The sequence below is a fragment of the Giraffa tippelskirchi genome, chromosome 14, assembly GCF_054371585.1.
Source record: "Giraffa tippelskirchi isolate mGirTip1 chromosome 14, T2T-mGirTip1v1.2.pri, whole genome shotgun sequence".
In the NCBI taxonomy this organism is placed as follows: Eukaryota; Metazoa; Chordata; class Mammalia; order Artiodactyla; family Giraffidae; genus Giraffa; species Giraffa tippelskirchi.
The window spans coordinates 12,153,173-12,177,500 of record NC_137288.1 but is presented as its reverse complement, the minus strand read 5'-3'; the positions used below and the strand labels follow the sequence as shown (position 1 = coordinate 12,177,500).

At 54.7% G+C, this 24,328-nt stretch overlaps 1 long non-coding RNA gene across 2 annotated transcripts in view; it reads left to right on the top strand.

Annotated features, from left to right (window-relative positions):
* LOC145534284 (uncharacterized) overlaps positions 1-8,700 on the top strand; it is a 25,685-nt gene extending 16,985 nt beyond the window's left edge. For both annotated transcript variants that reach the window (XR_014074411.1, XR_014074412.1), the window contains exons 2-3: positions 4,947-5,140; positions 5,768-8,700. This is a non-coding gene — a long non-coding RNA (uncharacterized LOC145534284). The remainder of the gene's footprint in view (positions 1-4,946; positions 5,141-5,767) is intronic.
* The last annotated feature ends 15,628 nt before the right edge of the window (positions 8,701-24,328 follow it).

Here is a 24,328-nt window from a genome sequence, read left to right as displayed (position 1 = left end):
CCCCCGGCCCTTCTCCTCCTGCACTCACACCGCGGGGGCGGCCGCACGCACGCGGCGCACGCACGGTTCCCCCCCACGTGCCGGACACCCGGCGGGGCCCGGCGGGACCCTCCCCCGACTCGGCGGGGGGAGGCGCGGGCCGCGGTAGGCAACGAGCGGCACACGGCCCCACCGCGGGGCCGGCGCACCCATCCCCCCTCACAGAGGAGAGGTGGGGGGATTCTGCCCACGTGCTCTGGCAGTCGCCACGGCGGCTACACTGCGCACTCAGGAGGGGCAGCGGCCGGGGGCTCCGGTACCCCAGAGGCTCCCTCTCGGATCGCTAGAGAAGGCTTTCTCACCGAGGGCGCGCCGTCCCTCACCCCATCGTCTCTCCTTCGGGCCCACGGAGGCGCTCCACGAGCCGCCGATCCTCGACTGGGCGGGAGGGGTCTGCGGTACAGGTAAGCGGACGACCACACGGGAGCGTGTGCACGGTCGGGGCCGGAGCACGGCCCGTGCCTCCACGACGAGGCAGCACCTGCCCCCAACGGAAGAGGCGAGGGGAACAGGCACGCCTCTCTTCCCGTCTCGACCCCTCCCCCAACGAGAGCCACTCGCGGGACACACACACACCCCACCGCGGTGGGGGACCCGAGGAGGACGCCGGGTTAAGGGAAACGACACCACCGCTCGGCCTCAGGCACCTGAGGGGGCGACCTGGAGCGCTCCAGGGGCACCACCGAGGGTCAAACGAGGCACGCTCACCCACCCACGCGGGGCGCGCGGCGCAGCGGCGGGCACAGCCCTCCCCACCGCGGGGAGGGCCGCTCGCGGGACACGCGCCGAGAAGGCGAAGCGAGAGCGTCCGCTGTGTCCGAAGACCGACGGCCTCACTGACGCCCCGTGGAGGGGGGGCGGGCAGGAGACCGAGAGTCAGGGCCGGAGGCCGCACCCACCCTCCCGCCTTCCTCACCCTCCCCGACGGGCAGGGGGAAAGGCAGGCGAGGGGCCCCGTGGACAGACCGAGAAGACCGCACACGTTCACCAGGAACGCCCGTCCCTCGTCCGGCACGGCTTAGGCCCGGCCCGGGAGAGCACGACCACACCACATCGATCCGTTGAGCCGAGGGGGAGGGGGGAAGGCACGGTGAGGGCAGTCGCCGGAGGGGCCCGCTTTAAGCCTCACCGGCCGCCTCCCCCCGCCACACCTCACCTCACCTCAGGCGACAGCCGCCGACGACCCCAGGAGGAGGAGCTGCCTGACACGGGGCACGGAGCCTACAGAGCGGGGGTCGTCCCGGCCACCACCGGGCGCCCGCAGCGGGGGTCACACAGGGTAGAAGACCCACGGCGCCTCGCCCCGCCGCCCTCGGGTCGCCCAGAGACCGGAGGTGGCGCCACGGGTCGGGTCTGCCAGACACGCCACGCGGGAGCCGACGCACAGGCCCAGGCCGGCGGCCCAAAGGCCCAGAGCCCCGCGTGCGTCCAGAGGCCCAAAGTCCTCGGCGGCAGACGCCGAGAGAGACCGTGTCGGCACTTACCTGGTGGCAGAAAAGGCCCATTTCGGGCGACAAAATGACAGCGCCCGACAGCGGGGCCCACCCACGACTGGCAGGGAGGGACCTTGGCACCTTGGCACCGCCACCTGTCCCCAGCACTACCCCAGAAACACCAGGCCCGGAGCTGTCGGGGGTCATCTGGTCGACTGGGGGGGGGGAGGGGGGCGAAGGGGGCGCCCGGTGGGCGAAGTGGGGGCGCAGACGCCAAGGGGGAGGGAGCTGGCCGGAGACGCCCTCCCCCTTCGCCCGCACGGGTAGGTGTACCCGTCCGTCCGTCCGAGTCTCCGAGCGGGGGTTTGGCTTCGAGTTGCCAAAGAGAAAAACGAAGAGAGACCCGCCGGCGAGGCGCCTCCCACGAGACGAGCGGGCCCCAACGAGGGACCACGCCCGGGGCCCCAGACCGTCCTGTCCGGGGCACCCAGGACGGCTCGAGCCGGTCCCTGACCTCCTGGCCGTGATTCAGGGAGTTGGGGAGGGGTGAGAAAGCAAACCCTCCGGGGGTGGCAAACCCTCCTGAAAGGGCGGGAAAGCAAAAACCTCCTGAAGGGAGACGCAAACCCTTCTGAAAAGGCGAACAGCAAACCCTTTTTGAGGGCGGGAGCCAACCCTCCTGGCAGAAGAAGGCAAACCCTCCTGAGGGCGAAAAGCAAACCCTCCTGAGGGAGGCCCGGTCAGGCCACCCCAGAGCCCGGCTCTGGAGCGCCGCCGCCGCCGCGACGGCCACCCTCCTCAGAAACCTAGAGAACCAATCTCCGGCGACAGCAGGACGTCCCTAGGCCTCGGCGCCACCGCCACTGTCGCTGCCAGCAGAGCCGGTCTCTGAGAGCTGTGCCCTCGGGCCCGGCGGCTGAGTCACAACCCTCCTGAAGGTCGCCGAAGCTCCAGAGGGGAGGGACACTATAAAAGCGGCCGCCAGGTGGCTCCTGACAACCGGCTCCAATGTCCCGAGGACGGGTCGCTGTCGCCGGCCGCCGAGGACGCCACAGCGCCGGCCGCCCAAACGCCCGAGCTCGGCTCGGAGCCGCCGCCTCCGAGAGACGCGACGCGACGCGACCCCGGCCGCAGAGGAAGGGAGAGGAGCTGGGAAATAGCTCCCCAGGAGGCTGCCACGAAGGAGACGCGCTCCCCCCCCACCCACGCGATTCCAGGCTGGTGGGCGGACATTCCACGGAGACGCCGGCGGGCGGCGGGGCTCGGGGCGGGGACGGCCGAGAGAGGGGCACCAGTGACATCCCGGGCTCCCCCGGGCCCCCTCCCCCGAAGGAGGGAGGGAGGGAGAGAGAGAAGGGAGGGAGGCAGGGAGGGAGGGACCGACCGGCAAAGCGAAACCAGGCAAGCGCTGCTCGGAGAACAAAGCAGGACTTCTCGAAAGCAGACACAGACACAGACACGCAAGCCCAGGAGCAAGAAAGGAAAAGAAGGAGACACTCGGACCCCCAACAAGAGAAAACGAAAGTCAACCTGTGTCGAGACCGTGATCAAGTCCAACGACAACAAACACAAGCATGCGCCGGTGGGCGGGGAAAGTGCGCTTGAGGTCAGGAGAACATGGATTTCAAAATAACTGGCCACAAACACCGGAAAGGAAAGGCGGCCGGGCGGCCGGGCCGGGCGGTCGGGTCTGGGGTGGGGTGGCAGGGCTGCTGGGGGCGGGGGTCGGTGGCGGGGGGGGTGGGGGTGGGGGGTGGGGGGTGGAGGAAACGGGAGCACCTAGAAAGAGGAGGAGACTGTCGGCCGTGCTGAGACACGGAGACATCACACGGCTGGGGACCCGTTCCTATCGTTTGCCCCGGGGTGTGAGAGAGACTTGGCCTCCCGTCTCCTGGGATTTCATCTCCCCAGCAACAACGGTCAGGCAAGCTGTCGGGTGTGTGTGTGCTGCGGGGGGTTGGGGGGTTGGGGGGCGGGGTGGGGAGAAAAAAGAAGACGCCTTTCAAGTGAAAGGAGGGAGCGTAAAGGTCACTGAACCCTCTGACAGCGGCCTTCCATTTTCCACACCAGTGACACGTTCTCCCAAGTCGCCCGGTTCCAGAAAACGCTTTTCGGAAACAGAATCCTCGGGGCCCGCGAACTCCTTAGGAATCCTCGGATGAGCTTCCGGGCCAGGCTATACCGTAGGCAGCGCGCTTCCCCTGAAGCCAAAGCCACGGGCTCCAGAGGGCCACGTCCAAGAAGCTGATCTGGTACGGAACCCGATGTCTTCTTCTCTAGGACACTTCTAGCAGCAGCAAGAGTGCCAGTTTGTGAGAATCGAAGGTGAAGCCGGCACGATGTAAACCCAGCGATGTGAGCGGTCAGAGGCCCATCTAGATTCGAACTCCAGTGCTGGAGGGAGGGGAGCAGTGGGGACAGGAGGGTGGCCTGCGAGTCCGCCGTCCTGTCCCCACTCCCCGTGTGAACATCCGCCCCGTGGAAGGTGTCGAGGAACCTCATGACCTGACCTACGGGGTGAACCGTCGCCAAAGACAAAGAATTCCTCCAGCCAGGCGTCGTCCGCAGCCACGAACCCCTTCCCTCCGTCGCCCGGCCTTTCAGAATGCCACGTGGAGCCCTCTCGAGACGTGTGGGGCTTGGAGGTATGGGCCCCCGAATTCTCCTCGCCCGGCCCTGCAAGAAACCATCCCGGGCCTGCCCCACATGAAGACTTCTCGGGCTTTTCGGTGGACCGGGCCTCCCAGGGTGCCCCTGCACCCGGCACCCTGCGACATCCCGAGAGATCCCACGGAGAAACGTCTCCGGCCACTCGCGCGGCATCTGCCTCGCTGGCGGGCGCCCCTTCCAACCTCCCCAGAGATACGTGAGCACGGACGCTTCTTCCCCATCTGGGTCCCCTCACAGGCTCTGTGAGTTCCTGCGGTTCCGCACGCCCTCGACTTGGCTGTGGTTCGGGGCTCTGTTCTGTTCTGTGTTTGCTCTCCGGCCCACGTGATCTCTCTGGCTAGGGCACCCAGGAAAAGCGAAAAGAAATCGAGTCCGTGTGAGTACTATTCAGGCATCAAGTGGGGATACCTACCAATGACCTCTAACGTGGATCCACCAAGATGGCGGCCGTGTGGGGTTCAGGAGGATCATTTTGCGTTTTCTGGGGGCGCTATTTGCTCTCAATGATTTCACGTGCCTTTTGGGCATGGCTCACGGAGATGGGACGTGAAGCAGCAGGGCAGCCACATCTGGCGTCTCGGCCTAGCTAGGGCGGCTCCACGAGTGACCTCTCGGAACCGGGGCTGAGACCGCCATCCCTCCCCGGGCCCCCCTCGGTGGCTGGGTGTGGGGGGGGGAGGGGGAGGTTTCGGAGGGGAGACGGGAGATCTGGGCTTGTGGTTGGGGGCGCGCGGGGCCACACGTGTCCTGTCATGATATTCCTGCAGCGCTCCAACGAGATAAATATTATTCTCTATTCTGCAGATGGCTATCTGTACCTGAATGGAAATGTATTAGACTCTTGAAATCCGAGCCTTGACGAGGGGTGCGCCCTGTACGTCTCGGGCTACAGGCAGCATACGGAAACTGAAGATATCAGGAATCACGTATAAAGGTTAAAGTCAAAGAAACGGACCTAGTTCAGGGGCAGACTTAGTCTTCCTCGCTGCAGCCTCAAGGTAAACGCTGGGGGTACCCAGTCTATTCTTGGGAAGATACAGTGTTTATTTTAACTGTTGCCAGCAACGCAGCTTCTCCTCTGCCGGAGGTGAAATTGAGATTTAGTTCTTGCAGCTAGTAGTTCTTTTTCAGAACATCTATCAGGAAGGATCCGAATAGCTTGTCATGTCCCTGAAAGTATACTAGAGAACATTTGGTTCAGTTCTCGTACCCAGAGACTGGGGAAATTAAGGTGGCACTAGAAATCGCACCTTTGGGTTATATAGTATCTTTGCTGGAAAACAGGCTGCTCTGAAACTCTAATTGTATCAAACAGTAGCAGGGATAAGAAGTGCATGATCCACAAGTTTCAGTAAAGCTGGCTCTCCCGCTCCTTAACATTATATACATTGTTAACAAAAGTTTAGAACTGGACACTTGATGGCAACAAAGAGGCATCCTGTTTGGCGTTTCTTCGGACTGCAGCCGGGAGAGGAGCAGAGCCGACTTGTTCAGTCCCCGGTCCCGCTACTCCTAGGCCTTTCCTCACACTTGATCTTGGATGCTCTGGGGGCAGGTTGTGTCTGCAACAAGCACTCGATGTGTCCGGAAGCACTGAATCCTCTGTTCATTGACTTTGTTCCCAGGACTGTCTCAGGAGGTGACGATGTTTTCCCATGGGGGAATCTGTGTCAGAGGCTTGCCAACCATACTTTCCACGTGGTTCATGAAAAGCTCGCCCGTCGCCGGTCACCTGTCAACTCACCATCCGTACGAGAGTCAGCACCAACACGCCCGGCAGAGCTGAGCGTCAAGAAGGGGTTGCGTGGAAAGAGATTTGTATGCTTGGTCCTGGTCCTGGTTATAGACAGAAAGTATCAAGGGGGAATAACTCCCAGAATAAGTAGGCTTGCCTGGAATGCGAAATAGTGAGAAGAGGCCTCGCGCTTGGAGGACGGGTCAGAGCTTTAGCCACGGGAGAGTGAAAAGGAAAGGCCCGGGAAAGGGCCGTGGGGCAGGGGACGGTCTGAGCCCAGCACCAGCGGTGAAGGACGAGGAGGCACCTTGAAAGAACGTGCTGTTCGGAGGTTTGTGGTAAGAGCACACCGGTGCTGCTAAAGATGAGGCTTGTGGAACCCAGATAGTAAGGAGGAGCCAGAAACAGGCCAGGAAGGATGAGAATCCCGTGTACTGAGGACCTGCACTTCACCAAGCCCACAGCAAAGGGTGCTGTCTAGATTCAAACCCAGTCACTTGCGCAAACGCCGCTCAGCCACCTCCTCATCTACAAGGCCGACAGATACTCGGTGCGTGAGGTGCGTGTACGTACAGTCTAGGTGGACGGCACTCACATATCAGGCAACCACACAGCTAATACATGCTTTGAAAGAACCAAGAGTGAGCTGATAGCTTTTTCTGGATCTGCCTATAAGCAAAGATACCGCTCGCTGCATACTGTGGATCTCGACTCCTGTCTCACGTCTCCATGAAGCCGTCAGAAAAGTACTGTTCGTGCTCCCTCTCAGGCCAGGAATGACACTTCAAGTGTAACGTGCTCACGAAGTCCTCAGAGATTCATGGATTTGAATCGAGAAATTCCACCTGGTCCTTTCGCTCCCGATCCACTCCTGCTCTCACCACTACTACCACACGGGTCAGACACGAGCGAGTTCCCCTGAATTAGCTTGCACACGTGGGGGTGGAGTTAGCTTTCGGCACACGGATATTTAGAAATTCCATGGCAGTAGGCCAGGTATTCACATTATGTATCGGATATTCGCCTAATTTGATAATAAGAGAGCCCGGGCCTCAGGCATAACTTCAGGCCGATTTTCCCTCCAACGGAAACAGCTCAGATGGGCTGGCAGCCCGAGAGAACGAGCAACTGCCACTAACAGACTGAGACACCTGTGGGCTCCCTCCATGGGGAGACCTTCTGCCAAGGCTTCTCCCTCAAGGGCCGTTACCCAGCCTGCGGGCATCAGCTGAGGAGAAGGGGAGGTGGGTGCCCCGGAAACCAGCCGCGCTCGAGTCAGTCTCCCAGGAGCTCTCGTTCCAGCTCTGGACGCTCACTCCCGGGCCCGGGTTCTCACTCCCGCTTTCAGATGGATCCCAGGCCCTTCTTCAGAGAAGTTCCTCCAGATGAGTCCCCAGCCACCAGTGGGCCTCATTCGACCTTGCGGGACCTCCCTCCCCTTCTGAAGCTAGGTTCCGTCTCTCTCTTCACAAAACTTTAAGTCCAAGATGGATTGTTAACAATGACTTGCCATTTCCTTTTGTTCTCACCATTATTCTGACTACTTGCATTTAATTCCGCTCACCTTCGGATTGCTTGTGACACTCCAGGCCACCGAAAAAAAGAGAGTTTCTGTTCTGGGCTCAAAGATCCTCAGGAGGCATTTGGGCCTCACTTTACCTCTGCTGGAGACAGGAAGGTGGCAGGTGACCGGGACCTGCCAAGAGCAGAGCAGAAGCTGTGCCCCTGAGCAGTGGTGCCTGGCTCTCTCTCATTGGTCGCAGAGGGTCTGCAAGATTCGAGGGGGTTCCTGACGGCCCCACCATGCTGGTGAGCCGTGTCGTCTCATCTCATCGGGAATCTGACCCCGCATCGGCAAGCGTAGCCATGTGCCCTCACCCTGAGTCTCTAAACCCTTCCCAGACCATCACTCGGCCCGCCTTCTCCTCTCAGGCAGAATGAACCTGGGCTTCTCTCCTGGGACAGGTCATTCTGTGTCATGGGATGTCCTCTTTACTCCTATTGCCGGCAACAGGAGTATTGATGTGCTGCTCATAGGTCAGAGACTCCTCATTCGTATTACCCAGAGGCTTTTCTTCAGTCAGTAAATTTTGTTCCTTTGAAGTCAAAGGGATTGCATTGCCTTTGAAGACTATCATTTCTGACCTAGTCGCAAACCGTCTCTTTTGAGGAACTTCCTTAGGGTTCCAGGGATTAAGACAGTTTGCTTCCATTGCAAAGGGCACAGATTCTTTCCTCGATTGCAGGATCTAGATCTCCCGTGCCTCACACTGTAGCCAAAAAGGTATATTTTAAATATAAGAGGGCCAAGCATAAACCTACTACTTTCCCTTTCCATTATTATGATAATAATCTAGTTCTCTTCAAGGCAACACAAATGTTTCTTACTAACTAGAAGGATCATGTCGCGGAAATTATAAAGAGAAAAACAGGGAATTACTTCATGGTATCTCACTACATCCGTCTCTGATCCAACGTACGAAAAATCAAGGAAGTCCACGTAAAGTATCATCTTTAAATAGAGCTCTCCACTTTGAGAGAATAGAACTAAACTCATTAAAACTAAGTTTTCCAGTATGTGGCTGCTTTGAAATCTTGCATCCAACCGACAATTCTGGAACCTATGATAATTCAGAATTGAGTAACCGATGACACAAACACTCTACTAGTCAGGGGGACGTTTTGGATCGCCTGAGTTCTAGGTTCTCAATGTTATCAAGCCAGACACAATCTTCACGGTTTTTCATAGATCCTGTAATATCTTTTTTAAAATTTCAACTTTTTTGAGGTACAATTGACATATAAAATTGCAAGAAATTGAAATATGACTGTGGTGATTTCACGTGTTTACGATGTGAAAGGATTCCTCATCCAGTTAATTCATATCACCTCACATATTTCACCTTCTTTTTTTTTTCTTCCCTCCATCTTTCCCACTTAGATTTTATCTTCATAAGATTTCATTTATACAAAACATGTCAAAAAGATTGCCGTGTTTTACATTAGATCCTCAGACTCTATTCATCTTATAGCTGAACATTTGTTCCCTTTTACCAACCTCTCCCCATAGCCCTAGTAACCACTTTTCTACTCTCTGTATGAGTTTTACTTTTTCCGGGAGGCACTGTCAGAGCCAGTCCTGAAATTTCCTCCAATTACAATTCTTCTCTCAGAGTCATCAGTCCATTTTGTGTTATCTTTCATGTTTTACAAAATTACTCCTAACCAGCAATGGAGCAGGTGTGGCAGGCAATGAGCCAAGAAGATTTACAGGGTGGCATCCACTTACTGTGGGAATTAACCATGGCATTGATCAGTCTATCAACCTAGAAAGAGATAACTGGACATTGCACAAAAATTTGCTTATTTCTTTGTAGAAGTTTGGCATTAAACTAAACCCTTAGTTTGGGATGGGATGGGGTGGGGTGGGGTGGGGTGGGGTGGGGTGGGGGGGTGGGGGGTGGAGGAAACGGGAGCACCTAGAAAGAGGAGGAGACTGTCGGCCGTGCTGAGACACGGAGACATCACACGGCTGGGGACCCGTTCCTATCGTTTGCCCCGGGGTGTGAGAGAGACTTGGCCTCCCGTCTCCTGGGATTTCATCTCCCCAGCAACAACGGTCAGGCAAGCTGTCGGGTGTGTGTGTGCTGCGGGGGGTTGGGGGGTTGGGGGGCGGGGTGGGGAGAAAAAAGAAGACGCCTTTCAAGTGAAAGGAGGGAGCGTAAAGGTCACTGAACCCTCTGACAGCGGCCTTCCATTTTCCACACCAGTGACACGTTCTCCCAAGTCGCCCGGTTCCAGAAAACGCTTTTCGGAAACAGAATCCTCGGGGCCCGCGAACTCCTTAGGAATCCTCGGATGAGCTTCCGGGCCAGGCTATACCGTAGGCAGCGCGCTTCCCCTGAAGCCAAAGCCACGGGCTCCAGAGGGCCACGTCCAAGAAGCTGATCTGGTACGGAACCCGATGTCTTCTTCTCTAGGACACTTCTAGCAGCAGCAAGAGTGCCAGTTTGTGAGAATCGAAGGTGAAGCCGGCACGATGTAAACCCAGCGATGTGTGCGGTCAGAGGCCCATCTAGATTCGAACTCCAGTGCTGGAGGGAGGGGAGCAGTGGGGACAGGAGGGTCGCCTGCGAGTCCGCCGTCCCGTCCCCACTCCTCCTGTGAACATCCGCCCCGTGGAAGGTGTCGAGGAACCTCATGACCTGACCTGCGGGGTGAACCGTCGCCAAAGACAAAGAATTCCTCCAGCCAGGCGTTGTCCGCAGCCACGAACCCCTTCCCTCCGTCGCCCGGCCTTTCAGAATGCCACGTGGAACCCTCTCGAGACGTGTGGGGCTTGGAGGTATGGGCCCCCGAATTCTCCTCGCCCGGCCCTGCAAGAAACCATTCCGTGCCTGCCCCACATGAAGACTTCTCGGGCTTTTCGGTGGACCGGGCCTCCCAGGGTGCCCCTGCACCCGGCACCCTGCGACACCCCGAGAGATCCCACGGAGAAACGTCTCCGGCCACTCGCGCGGCACCTGCCTCGCTGGCGGGCGCCCCTTCCAACCTCCCCAGAGATACGTGAGCACGGACGCTTCTTCCCCATCTGGGTCCCCTCACAGGCTCTGTGAGTTCCTGCGGTTCCGCACGCCCTCGACTTGGCTGTGGTTCGGGGCTCTGTTCTGTTCTGTGTTTGCTCTCCGGCCCACGTGATCTCTCTGGCTAGGGCACCCAGGAAAAGCGAAAAGAAATCGAGTCCGTGTGAGTACTATTCAGGCATCAAGTGGGGATACCTACCAACGACCTCTAACGTGGATCCACCAAGATGGCGGCCGTGTGGGGTTCAGGAGGATCATTTTGCGTTTTCTGGGGGCGCTGTTTGCTCTCAATGATTTCACGTGCCTTTTGGGCATGGCTCACGGAGATGGACGTGAAGCAGCAGGGCAGCCACATCTGGCGTCTCGGCCTAGCTAGGGCGGCTCCACGAGTGACCTCTCGGAACCGGGGCTGAGACCGCCATCCCTCCCCGGGCCCCCCTCGGTGGCTGGGTATGGGGGGGAGGAGGGGGAGGTTTCGGAGGGGAGACGGGAGATCTGGGCTTGTGGTTGGGGGCGCGCGGGGCCACACGTGTCCTGTCATGATATTCCTGTAACGCTCCAACGAGATACGTATTATTCTCTATTCTGCAGATTGCTATCTGTATCTGAATGGAAATGTATTAGACTCTTGAAATCTGAGCCTTGACGAGGGGTGCGCCCTGTACGTCTCGGGCTACAGGCAGCATACGGAAACTGAAGATATCAGGAATCACGTATAAAGGTTCAAGTCAAAGAAACGGACCTAGTTCAGTGGCAGACTTAGTCTTCCTCGCTGCAGCCTCAAGGTAAATGCTGGGGGTACCCAGTCTATTCTTGGGAAGATACAGTGTTTATCTTAACTGTTGCCAGCAGCGCAGCTTCTCCTCTACCGGAGTTGAAATTGAGATTTAGTTCTTGCAGCTAGTAGTTCTTTTTCAGAACATCTATCGGGAAGGATCTGAATAGCTTGTCATGTCCCTGAAAATATACTAGACAACATTTGGTTCAGCTCTCGTACCCAGAGACTGGGGAAATTAAGGGGGCACTAGAAATCGCACCTTTGCGTTATATAGTATCTTTCCTGGAAAACAGGGTGCTCTTAAACTCTAATTGTATCAAACAGTAGCAGGGATAAGAAGTGCACGATCCACAAGTTTCAGTAAAGCCGGCTCTCCCGCGCCTTAACATTGTATACATTGTTAACAAAAGTTTAGAACTGGACACTCGATGGCAACAAAGAGGCATCCTGTTTGGCGTTTCTTTGGACTGCAGCCGGGAGAGGAGCAGAGCCGACTTGTTCAGTCCCCGGTCCCGCTACTCCTAGGCCTTTCCTCACACTTGACCTTGGATGCTCTGGGGCAGGTTGTGTCTGCCACAAGCACTCGATGTGTCCGGAAGCACTGAATCCTCTGTTCGTTGACTTTGTTCCCAGGACTGTCTCAGGAGGTGACGATGTTTTCCCATGGGGGAATCTGTGTCAGAGGCTTGCCAACCATACTTTCCACGTGGTTCATGAAAAGCTCACCCGTCACCGGTCACCTGTCGACTCACCATCCGTACGAGAGTCAGCACCAACACGCCCGGCAGAGCTGAGCGTCAAGAAGGGGTTGCGTGGAAAGAGATTTGTGTGCTTGGTCCTGGTCCTGGTTATAGACAGAAAGTATCAAGGGGGAATAACTCCCAGAATAAGTAGGCTTGCCTGGAATGCGAAATAGTGAGAAGAGGCCTCGCGCTTGGAGGATGGGTCAGAGCTCTAGCCACGGGAGAGTGAAAAGGAAAGGCCCGGGAAAGGGCCGTGGGGCAGGGGACGGTCTGAGCCCAGCACCAGCGGTGAAGGACGAGGAGGCACCTTGAAAGAACGTGCTGTTCGGAGGTTTGTGGTAAGAGCACACCGGTGCTGCTAAAGATGAGGCTTGTGGAACCCAGATGGTGAAGAGGAGCCAGAAACAGGCCAGGAAGGATGAGAATCCTGTGTACTGAGGACCTGCACTTCACCAAGCCCACAGCAAAGGGTGCTGTCTAGATTCAAACCCAGTCACTTGCGCAAACGCCCCTCAGCCACCTCCTCATCTACAAGGCCGACAGATACTCGGTGCGTGAGGTGCGTGTACAGTCTAGGTGGACGGCACTCACATTATCGGGCAACCACACAGCTACTACGTGCTTTGAAAGAACCAACAGTGAGCTGATAGCTTTTTCTGGATCTGCCTATAAGCAAAGATACCGCTCGCTGCATACTGTGGATCTCGACTCCTGTCTCACGTCTCCATGAAGCCGTCAGAAAAGTCCTGTTCGTGCTCCCTCTCAGGCCAGGAATGACACTTAAAGTGTAACGTGCTCACGAAGTCCTCAGAGATTCATGGATTTGAATCGAGAAATTCCACCTGGTCCTTTCGCTCCCGATCCACTCCTGCTCTCACCACTACTACCACACGGGTCAGACACGAGCGAGTTCCCCTGAATTAGCTTGCACACGTGGGGACGGAGTTAGCTTTCGGCACACGGATATTTAGAAATTCCATGGCAGTAGGCCAGGTATTCACATTATGTATCGGATATTCGCCTAATTTGATAATAAGAGAGCTCAGGCCTCAGGCGTAACTTCAGGCAGATTTCCCCTCCAACAGAAACAGCTCAGATGGGCTGGCAGCCCGAGAAAACGAGCAACTGCCACTGACAGACTGAGACACCCATGGGCTCCCTCCGCGGGGAGACCTTCTGCCAAGGCTTCTCCCTCAAGGGCCGTGACCCAGCCTGCGGGCATCAGCTGAGGAGAAGGGGAGGTGGGTGCCCCGGAAACCAGCCGCGCTCGAGTCAGTCTCCCAGGAGCTCTCATTCCAGCTCTGGACGCTCACTCCCGGGCCTGGGTTCCCACTCCCGCTTTCAGATGGATCCCAGGCCCTTCTTCAGAGAAGTTCCTCCAGATGAGTCCCCAGCCACCAGTGGGCCTCATTCGACCTTGCGGGACCTCCCTCCCCTTCTGAAGCTAGGTTCCGTCTCTCTCTTCACAAAACTTTACGTCCAAAATAGATTGTTAACAGTGACTTGCCGTTTCCTTTTGTTCTCACCATTATTCTGACTACTTGCATTTAATTCCGCTCACCTTCGGATTGCTTATGACACTCCAGGCCACCGAAAAAAAGAGTTTCCGTTCTGAGCTCAAAGATCCTCAGGCGGCATTTGGGCCTCACTTTACCTCTGCTGGAGACAGGAAGGTGGCAGGTGACCGGGACCTGCCAAGAGCAGAGCAGAAGCTGTGCCCCTGAGCAGTGGTGCCTGGCTCTCTCTCATTGGTCGCAGAGGGTCTGCAAGATTCGAGGGGGTTCTTGACGCCCCCACCATGCTGGCGAGCCGTGTCGTCTCATCTCATCGGGAATCTGACCCCTCATCAGCAAGCGTAGCCATGTGCCCGCACCCTGAGTCTCTAAACCCTTCCCAGACCATCGCTCGGCCCGCCTTCTCCTCTCGGGCAGAATGAACCTGGGCTTCTCTCCTGGGACAGGTCCTTCTGTGTCATGGGATGTCCTCTTTACTCCTATTGCCGGCAATAGGAGTATTGATGGGCTGCTCATAGGTCAGAGACTCCTCATTCGTATTACCCAGAGGCTTCTCTTCAGTCAGTAAATTTTGTTCCTTTGACCTTAAAGGGATTGCCTTTGAAGACTATCATTTCTGACCTAGTCGCAAACCGTCTCTTTTGAGGAACTTCCTTAGGGTTCCAGGGATTAAGACAGTTTGCTTCCATTGCAAAGGGCACAGATTCATTCCTCGATTGCAGGATCTAGATCTCCTGTGCCTCACACTCTAGCCAAAAAGGTATATTTTAAATATAAAAGGGCCAAGCATAAACCTACTACTTTCCCTTTCCATTATTATGATAATAATCTAATTCTCTTCAAGGCAACACAAATGTTTCTTACTAACTAGAAGGATCATGTCGCGGAAATTATAAAGAGAAAAACAGGGAATTACTTCATGATATCTCACTATATCCGTCTCTGATCCAGCGTACGAAACATCAAGGAAGTCCACGTGAAATATCATCTTTAAATAGAGCTCTCCGCTTTGAGAGAATAGAACTAAACTCATTAAAACTAAGTTTTCCAGCATGTGGCTGCTTTGAAATCTTGCATCCAACCAACAATTCTGGAACCTATGATAATTCGGAATTGAGTAACCGATGACACAAACACTCTATTAGTCAGGGGGACGTTTTGGATCGCCTGAGTTCTAGGTTCTCAATGTTATCAAGCCAGACACAATCCTCACGGTTTTTCATAGATCTTGTAATATCTTTTTTAAAATTTCAACTTTTTTGAGGTATAATTGACATACAACATTGCAAGAAATTGAAATATAACTGTGGTGATTTCATGTGTTTACGATGTGAAAGGATTCCTCATCCAGTTAATTCATATCACCTCACATATTTCACCTTCTTTTTTTTTTCTTCCCTCCATCTTTCCTACTTAGATTTTTATCTTCATATAAGATTTCATTTATACAAAACATGTCAAAAAGATTGCCGTGTTTTACGTTAGATCCTCAGACTCTATTCATCTTATAGCTGAATATTTGTTCCCTTTTACCAACCTCTCCCCATAGCCCTAGTAACCACTTTTCCACTCTCTGTATGAGTTTTACTTTTTCCGGGATGCAATATCAGAGCCAGTCCTGAAATGTCCTCCAATTACAATTCTTCTCTCAGAGTCATCAGTCCATTTTGTGTTCTCTTTCATGTTTTACAACATTACTCCTAACCAGCAATGGAGCGGGTGTGGCAGGCAATGAGCCAAGAAGATTTACAGGGTGGCATCCACTTACTGTGGGAATTAACCACGGCATTGATCAGTCTATCAACCTAGAAAGAGATCACTGGACATTGCACAAAAATTTGCTTATTTCTTTGTAGAAGTTTGGCATTAAACTAAACCCTTAGTTTGGGATGGGATGGGATGGGGTGGGATGGGATGGGATGGGATGGGGTGGGGGGTGGGGGGTGGAGGAAACGGGAGCACCCAGAACGAGGAGGAGACTGTCGGCCGTGCCGAGACACGGAAACATCGCACGGCTGGGGACCCGTTCCTATCGTCTTCCCCGGGGTGTGAAAGAGACTTGGCCTCCCATCTCCTGAGAGTTCATCTCCCCAGCAACAACGGTCAGGCAAGCTGTCGGGTGTGTGTGTGTTGCGGGGGGTTGGGGGGCGGGGTGGGGAGAAAAAAGAAGACACCTTTCAAGTGAAAGGAGGGAGCGTAAAGGTCACTGAACCCTCTGACAGCGGCCTTCCATTTTCCAGACCAGTGACACGTTCCCCCAAGTCGCCCGGTTCCAGAAAACGCTTTTCGGAAACAGAATCCTCGGGGCCCGCGAACTCCTGAGGAATCCTCGGATGAGCTTCCGGGCCAGGCTATACCGTAGGCAGCGTGCTTCCCCTGAAGCCAAAGCCACGGGCTCCAGAGGGCCGCGTCCAAGAAGCTGATCTCGTACGGAACCCGGTGTCTTCTTCTCTAGGACACTCCTAGAAGCAGCAAGAGTGCCAGTTTGTGAGACTCGAAGGTGAAGCCGGCACGACGTAAACCCAGCGATGTGTGCGGTCAGAGGCCCATCTAGATTCGAGCTCCAGTTCTGGAGGGGAGCAGTGGGGACAGGAGGGTGGCCTGCGAGTCCGCCGTCCCGTCCCCACTCCTCCTGTGAACATCCGCCCCGTGGAAGGTGTCGAGGAACCTCATGACCTGACCTGCGGGGTGAACCGTCGCCAAAGACAAAGAATTCCTCCAGCCAGGCGTTGTCCGCAGCCACGAACCCCTTCCCTCCGTCGCCCGGCCTTTCAGAATGCCACGTGGAACCCTCTCGAGACGTGTGGGGCTTGGAGGTATGGGCCCCCGAATTCTCCTCGCCCGGCCCTGCAAGAAACCATTCCGTGCCTGCCCCACATGAAGACTTCTCGGGCTTTTCGGTGGACCGGGCCTCCCAGGGTGCCCCTGCACCCGGCACCCTGCGACACCCCGAGAGATCCCACGGAGAAACGTCTCCGGCCACTCGCGCGGCACCTGCCTCGCTGGCGGGCGCCCCTTCCAACCTCCCCAGAGATACGTGAGCACGGACGCTTCTTCCCCATCTGGGTCCCCTCACAGGCTCTGTGAGTTCCTGCGGTTCCGCACGCCCTCGACTTGGCTGTGGTTCGGGGCTCTGTTCTGTTCTGTGTTTGCTCTCCGGCCCACGTGATCTCTCTGGCTAGGGCACCCAGGAAAAGCGAAAAGAAATCGAGTCCGTGTGAGTACTATTCAGGCATCAAGTGGGGATACCTACCAACGACCTCTAACGTGGATCCACCAAGATGGCGGCCGTGTGGGGTTCAGGAGGATCATTTTGCGTTTTCTGGGGGCGCTGTTTGCTCTCAATGATTTCACGTGCCTTTGGGGCATGGCTCACGGAGATGGACGTGAAGCAGCAGGGCAGCCACATCTGGCGTCTCGGCCTAGCTAGGGCGGCTCCACGAGTGACCTCTCGGAACCGGGGCTGAGACCGCCATCCCTCCCCGGGCCCCCCTCGGTGGCTGGGTATGGGGGGGAGGAGGGGGAGGTTTCGGAGGGGAGACGGGAGATCTGGGCTTGTGGTTGGGGGCGCGCGGGGCCACACGTGTCATGTCATGATATTCCTGTAACGCTCCAACGAGATACGTATTATTCTCTATTCTGCAGATTGCTATCTGTATCTGAATGGAAATGTATTAGACTCTTGAAATCTGAGCCTTGACGAGGGGTGCGCCCTGTACGTCTCGGGCTACAGGCAGCATACGGAAACTGAAGATATCAGGAATCACGTATAAAGGTTCAAGTCAAAGAAACGGACCTAGTTCAGGGGCAGACTTAGTCTTCCTCGCTGCAGCCTCAAGGTAAATGCTGGGGGTACCCAGTCTATTCTTGGGAAGATACAGTGTTTATCTTAACTGTTGCCAGCAGCGCAGCTTCTCCTCTACCGGAGTTGAAATTGAGATTTAGTTCTTGCAGCTAGTAGTTCTTTTTCAGAACATCTATCGGGAAGGATCTGAATAGCTTGTCATGTCCCTGAAAATATACTAGACAACATTTGGTTCAGCTCTCGTACCCAGAGACTGGGGAAATTAAGGTGGCACTAGAAATCGCACCTTTGCGTTATATAGTATCTTTCCTGGAAAACAGGGTGCTCTTAAACTCTAATTGTATCAAACAGTAGCAGGGATAAGAAGTGCACGATCCACAAGTTTCAGTAAAGCCGGCTCTCCCGCGCCTTAACATTGTATACATTGTTAACAAAAGTTTAGAACTGGACACTCGATGGCAACAAAGAGGCATCCTGTTTGGCGTTTCTTTGGACTGCAGCCGGGAGAGGAGCAGAGCCGACTTGTTCAGTCCCCGGTCCCGCTACTCCTAGGCCTTTCCTCACACTTGACCTTGGATGCTCTGGGGCAGGTTGTGTCTGCCACAAGCACTCGATGTGTCCGGAAGCACTGAATCCTCTGTTCGTTGACTTTGTTCCCAGGACTGTCTCAGGAGGTGACGATGTTTTCCCATGGGGGAATCTGTGTCAGAGGCTTGCCAACCATACTTTCCACGTGGTTCATGAAAAGCTCACCCGTCACCGGTCACCTGTCGACTCACCATCCGTACGAGAGTCAGCACCAACACGCCCGGCAGAGCTGAGCGTCAAGAAGGGGTTGCGTGGAAAGAGATTTGTGTGCTTGGTCCTGGTCCTGGTTATAGACAGAAAGTATCAAGGGGGAATAACTCCCAGAATAAGTAGGCTTGCCTGGAATGCGAAATAGTGAGAAGAGGCCTCGCGCTTGGAGGATGGGTCAGAGCTCTAGCCACGGGAGAGTGAAAAGGAAAGGCCCGGGAAAGGGCCGTGGGGCAGGGGACGGTCTGAGCCCAGCACCAGCGGTGAAGAACGAGGAGGCACCTTGAAAGAACGTGCTGTTCGGAGGTTTGTGGTAAGAGCACACCGGTGCTGCTAAAGATGAGGCTTGTGGAACCCAGATGGTGAAGAGGAGCCAGAAACAGGCCAGGAAGGATGAGAATCCTGTGTACTGAGGACCTGCACTTCACCAAGCCCACAGCAAAGGGTGCTGTCTAGATTCAAACCCAGTCACTTGCGCAAACGCCCCTCAGCCACCTCCTCATCTACAAGGCCGACAGATACTCGGTGCGTGAGGTGCGTGTACAGTCTAGGTGGACGGCACTCACATTATCGGGCAACCACACAGCTACTACGTGCTTTGAAAGAACCAACAGTGAGCTGATAGCTTTTTCTGGATCTGCCTATAAGCAAAGATACCGCTCGCTGCATACTGTGGATCTCGACTCCTGTCTCACGTCTCCATGAAGCCATCAGAAAAGTCCTGTTCGTGCTCCCTCTCAGGCCAGGAATGACACTTAAAGTGTAACGTGCTCACGAAGTCCTCAGAGATTCATGGATTTGAATCGAGAAATTCCACCTGGTCCTTTCGCTCCCGATCCACTCCTGCTCTCACCACTACTACCACACGAGCGAGTTCACCTGAATTAGCTCGCACACGTGGGGATGGAGTTAGCTTTCGGCACACGGATATTTAGAAATTCCATGGCAGTATGCCAGGTATTCACATTATGTATCAGATATTCGCCTAATTTGATAATAAGAGAGCTCATGCCTCAGGCATAACTTCAGGCAGATTTCCCCTCCAACAGAAACAGCTCAGATGGGCTGGCAGCCCGAGAAAACGAGCAACTGCCACTGACAGACTGAGACACCTATGGGCTCCCTCCATGGGGAGACCTTCTGCCAAGGCTTCTCCCTCAAGGGCCGTGACCCAGCCTGCGGGCATCAGCTGAGGAGAAGGGGAGGTGGGTGCCCCGGAAACCAGCCGCGCTCGAGTCAGTCTCCCAGGAGCTCTCATTCCAGCTCTGGACACTCACTCCCGGGCCTGGGTTCTCACTCCCGCTTTCAGATGGATCCCAGGCCCTTCTTCAGAGAAGTTCCTCCAGATGAGTCCCCAGCCACCAGTGGGCCTCATTCGACCTTGCTGGACCTCCCTCCCCTTCTGAAGCTAGGTTCCGTCTCTCTCTTCACAAAACTTTAAGTCCAAAATAGATTGTTAACAATGACTTGCCATTTCCTTTTGTTCTCACCACTATTCTGACTACTTGCATTTAATTCTGCTCACCTTTGGATTGCTTATGACACTCCAGGCCACTGAAAAAAGAGAGTGTCCATTCTGAGCTCAAAGATTCTCAGGCGGCATTTGGGCCTCACTTTACCTCTGCTGGAGACCTAGGAAGGTGGCAGGTGACCGGGACCTGCCAAGAGCAGAGCAGAAGCTGTGCCCCTGAGCAGTGGTGCCTGGCTCTCTCTCATTGGTCGCAGAGGGTCTGCAAGATTCGAGGGGGTTCTTGACGGCCCCACCATGCTGGCGAGCCGTGTCGTCTCATCTCATCGGGAATCTGACCCCTCATCAGCAAGCGTAGCCATGTGCCCGCACCCTGAGTCTCTAAACCCTTCCCAGACCATCGCTCGGCCCGCCTTCTCCTCTCGGGCAGAATGAACCTGGGCTTCTCTCCTGGGACAGGTCCTTCTGTGTCATGGGATGTCCTCTTTACTCCTATTGCCGGCAATAGGAGTATTGATGGGCTGCTCATAGGTCAGAGACTCCTCATTCGTATTACCCAGAGGCTTTTCTTCAGTCAGTAAATTTTGTTCCTTTGACCTTAAAGGGATTGCCTTTGAAGACTATCATTTCTGACCTAGTCGCAAACCGTCTCTTTTGAGGAACTTCCTTAGGGTTCCAGGGATTAAGACAGTTTGCTTCCATTGCAAAGGGCACAGATTCATTCCTCGATTGCAGGATCTAGATCTCCTATGCCTCACACTGTAGCCAAAAAGGTATATTTTAAATATAAAAGGGCCAAGCATAAACCTACTACTTTCCCTTTCCATTATTATGATAATAATCTAATTCTCTTCAAGGCAACACAAATGTTTCTTACTAACTAGAAGGATCATGTCGCGGAAATTATAAAGAGAAAAACAGGGAATTACTTCATGATATCTCACTACATCCGTCTCTGATCCGACGTAGGAAAAATCAAGGAAGTCCACGTAAAGTATCATCTTTAAATAGAGCTCTCCGCTTTGAGAGAATAGAACTAAACTCATTAAAACTAAGTTTTCCAGTATGTGGCTGCTTTGAAATCTTGCATCCAACCAACAATTCTGGAACCTATGATAATTCAGAATTGAGTAACCGATGACACAAACACTCTATTAGTCAGGGGGACGTTTTGGATCGCCTGAGTTCTACGTTCTCAATGTTATCAAGCCAGACACAATCTTCACGGTTTTTCATAGATCTTGTAATATCTTTTTTAAAATTTCAACTTTTTTGAGGTATAATTGACATATAAAATTGCAAGAAATTGAAATATAACTGTGGTGATTTCATGTGTTTACGATGTGAAAGGATTCCTCATCCAGTTAATTCATATCACCTCACATATTTCACCTTCTTTTTTTTTTCTTCCCTCCATCTTTCCTACTTAGATTTTATCTTCATAAGATTTCATTTATACAAAACATGTCAAAAAGATTGCCGTGTTTTACATGAGATCCTCAGACTCTATTCATCTTATAGCTGAATATTTGTTCCCTTTTACCAACCTCTCCCCATAGCCCTAGTAACCACTTTTCTACTCTCTGTATGAGTTTTACTTTTTCCGGGATGCAATATCAGAGCCAGTCCTGAAATTTCCTCCAATTACAATTCTTCTCTCAGAGTCATCAGTCCATTTTGTGTTCTCTTTCATGTTTTACAATATTACTCCTAGGCGTCTCGGCCTAGCTAGGGCGGTTTCACAAGTGACCTCTCAGAACCGCGGCTGAGACCTCCATCCCTCCCCGGGCCCCCCTCGGTGGCTGGGCGCTGGGGTGGTGGGGGGTGGGGAGAGGAGTCGGGGGAGCTGGTCTAGGGGTTGGGGGCGGGTGAGGGCCAGGGGACCGTCCCCGGTGGTCCCGCTGAGACGTGAAGGCAGGTTCTGTCCCGCTGAGAACTTCCTGCCTTCGGGCGTGTGAGAGGAGCAGATTTCTCTCCAATCCAAGGCCATGCATCATTTTTGGCCTGTTCAACAAGGCTAGACAAGCACGTATTTGTGTGTCTATCTTGGCTTGTTTTCTGACGGAGGCCAAAGACCTCTTCAGGCGTGTCCAAAGGATCTGCCAGGGTGGGAGGGTGCAGGTCAATCCATGTGTCAAGAGAGCCAGAGAATCTGTCACAGCTGTGACTCAGGCCTTTTTCAGAAACAGGCCAACTTTGATGATTCCCCTGGACAGGAATCACCGCAGAAGTTTCCTTGAAGGGATCGAGTTGCAGGAGTCGGGGGCGTGGCCCCGCCGCCGCCAGAGGGCTTCCTCAGCCAGGCAAGGCCGGCCGCTGGCCGGGGCTATTGTCTGTGGGCCCCACCCCCACCGCCACCCTCCACCCTCCCCTCCCCCTCCCCCTTCCCCTTCCCCTCCCCCTCCCCCTCCCCCTCCCGCTCCCCCTGCAGGGCCCCTCGTGGGATAGCTTCATTCAAATGCAGAACGCTTTCCAGTCAAGGAAGAGCCTTTGGACTTTGCCTCGATTGAATGGTGATCCGCCCCGACCCCACCCCCATTTCTCCACCTTGAGGCTGCCCCTTCAGCACCGCGCGGAGGAATGGGCCTGGGGGGGGGGGGAGGGAGGCTGAGGGACAAACTCGCCTTGGGTCAGGCCAAAGGAGTCTCCTCCTTTTCGTAACCCAGGAAACCCCGCTAATGCATGTGAGGATCACGGACGTGCGTCGAAGCAGCCATCATCTCTTGACATCTTCCTCCGTGGGAGGCGTTTTTCCTTCCTGCCTGCCTTCAGAGAGACAGAAAAGGAGGGAGGGGCAGAGCGTTCCGCTGGCGCTGGCCGGTTCTTAAGTCACTTGAATCCAAAACACTCCATAGGGCACGGAGGGGTGCGTGCGTGGGGTGGGGTGGGGGCGGCGGCCTACTCCGGACCCCAGGCGTTCCCTCCTCTGACACTTGCCTGGAACCCATGAAAAGCTGAGCTGGTGACTGTGTGTGTGTGTGAATGCGTGCATGTGCGCGTGTCCGTGAGAGAAGGCACGTGTGCGTGAGAGAAAAAGAGAAAAAGGAAGGAGAGAAAGAAAGAGAGAGAGAGAAAGAAAGAGAAGGAAAGAAAGAGAGAGAGAGAGACAGAGAGAGAAAGAAAGAAAGGAAGACAGACAGACAGAGAGGGAGGGAGGGAGGGAGGGGGAGAGAGAGAGAGAGAGAGAAAGAAAGAATGAAAGAAAGAAAGAAAAAGAAAAGAAAATCCAGAATGAAAGGAGGAAGGAACGAGGGAAGGAGGGAGGGACCAAATAGGTTAGTTAGTACGGGCCTCCCTGTCATGGAAAAGAGTCTCTGAGCACAGATCCTCCGTTCAGTGAACCAGTTCTCATATCTCCTCTCAGGAGGCTGTGATGTCGATGGACGGGTTTGGGAAAGCAGGCCTGGGGTGCAAGCAATCAGGTATTTCCTCAGAGGCACTTGTAGGGAAACCAAGGAAACACACAGGTTCATCCCTGGAGCGGATTCGAAACCAGTCGGTGCAGGGGGAGTCAGTCAAGGAGATTTCTAGATGTCAGGGTCGGGTCCTGGAGCGGGTTGCCATGCCCTTCTCCAGGAGACCTTCCTGGCCCGGGGATGGAACCCGGGTCTCCTGCATCGCAGGCAGACTCTTGACCGTGTGAGCCACCAAGGAAGCTCTGTCGGAAATGTTCACCGAGTCCTCTTGTTGTAGCCACGCGTTCTGGGAAACAAACTCACTCAGAAGGACCATGCAGGTAGTGGAGTGCAGTTTCTTACACCAGCGGGCCCAAGGCAGAGTCTTCTCTTAGCCAAGGACCCCAACCAGCATTCGTGAAAATCTTTTATACCTCAGGGGTATGTGTCTGAACCCACCACCCCAAATTCCTTGAGACTTACCTAAACAAAGGAAGGGTAAAGACAATCCCGATAACCCCATCATTCATGTGTTATAAGACGAGATACACAGTGGACATTTATTCACAGGCCTGTGGTCATATCCTGATACACATAATGGAACTGATGGCTTTGTTCTGTGACAGAGATAATTAGCATATTCTTTTAGGCCACGGAGAGTCCAAGTACAAGCCCCAAAGGCTGTTTTATCCGGGTGTGTGTGTGTGTGTGTGTGTGTGTGTGTGTGCGCGCGCGCGCACGCGCGGGCAGGCGCCTGCGTGTGTGTGTGTGCGTGTCCGGTTTTCCATTGGTATGCCCCTTCTATAGACACCGGGCACAAAGTTCAGAGTCCATTGGGAGGGTGACCGTGCGTGTAGCCTCATGTTCGCAGCCTGGCCTAAGATGGAGTCCAGCTCTGTCTGTTTCCTCCTTCACTCTAGCTTCCATCTGCAGAGCTTCAGGCACAGGGCCTTTTGAGTTCTCCGTCAGAAGGGCAAGAGATGGTGGCAAATGTCCCCCCAGAGAGGGTTGTCCCCTCTGACAGAGCTTCCGATATCGGAGGCAACTCAGAAAACTTCAGGATCCAGTCCCACTTTCGGGGGAAGCACCACAGGCAAAGGACCAAACACACGTGGCCCAGGAATCTCCCATCCAGAAGTGGATATCCCCGTTTCACAGAAACATCCTCTGGGCCCCTAAGGAACGTATGGAAATCACTCTCTCGCCAAGGAGAGAAGAATCCTCACTGAGAGTTTCTGAAGTCTGGAAGGACCAGGTAGAGAGAAAAAGAGAAACGATTCTATTCCGCTGACAGGGGCATTATTGTTTGAAGCGACCAAGTGGATGTCCGTCTTTTCCAATTCCCATTTTAAACATTGTGTCCTTTCCGG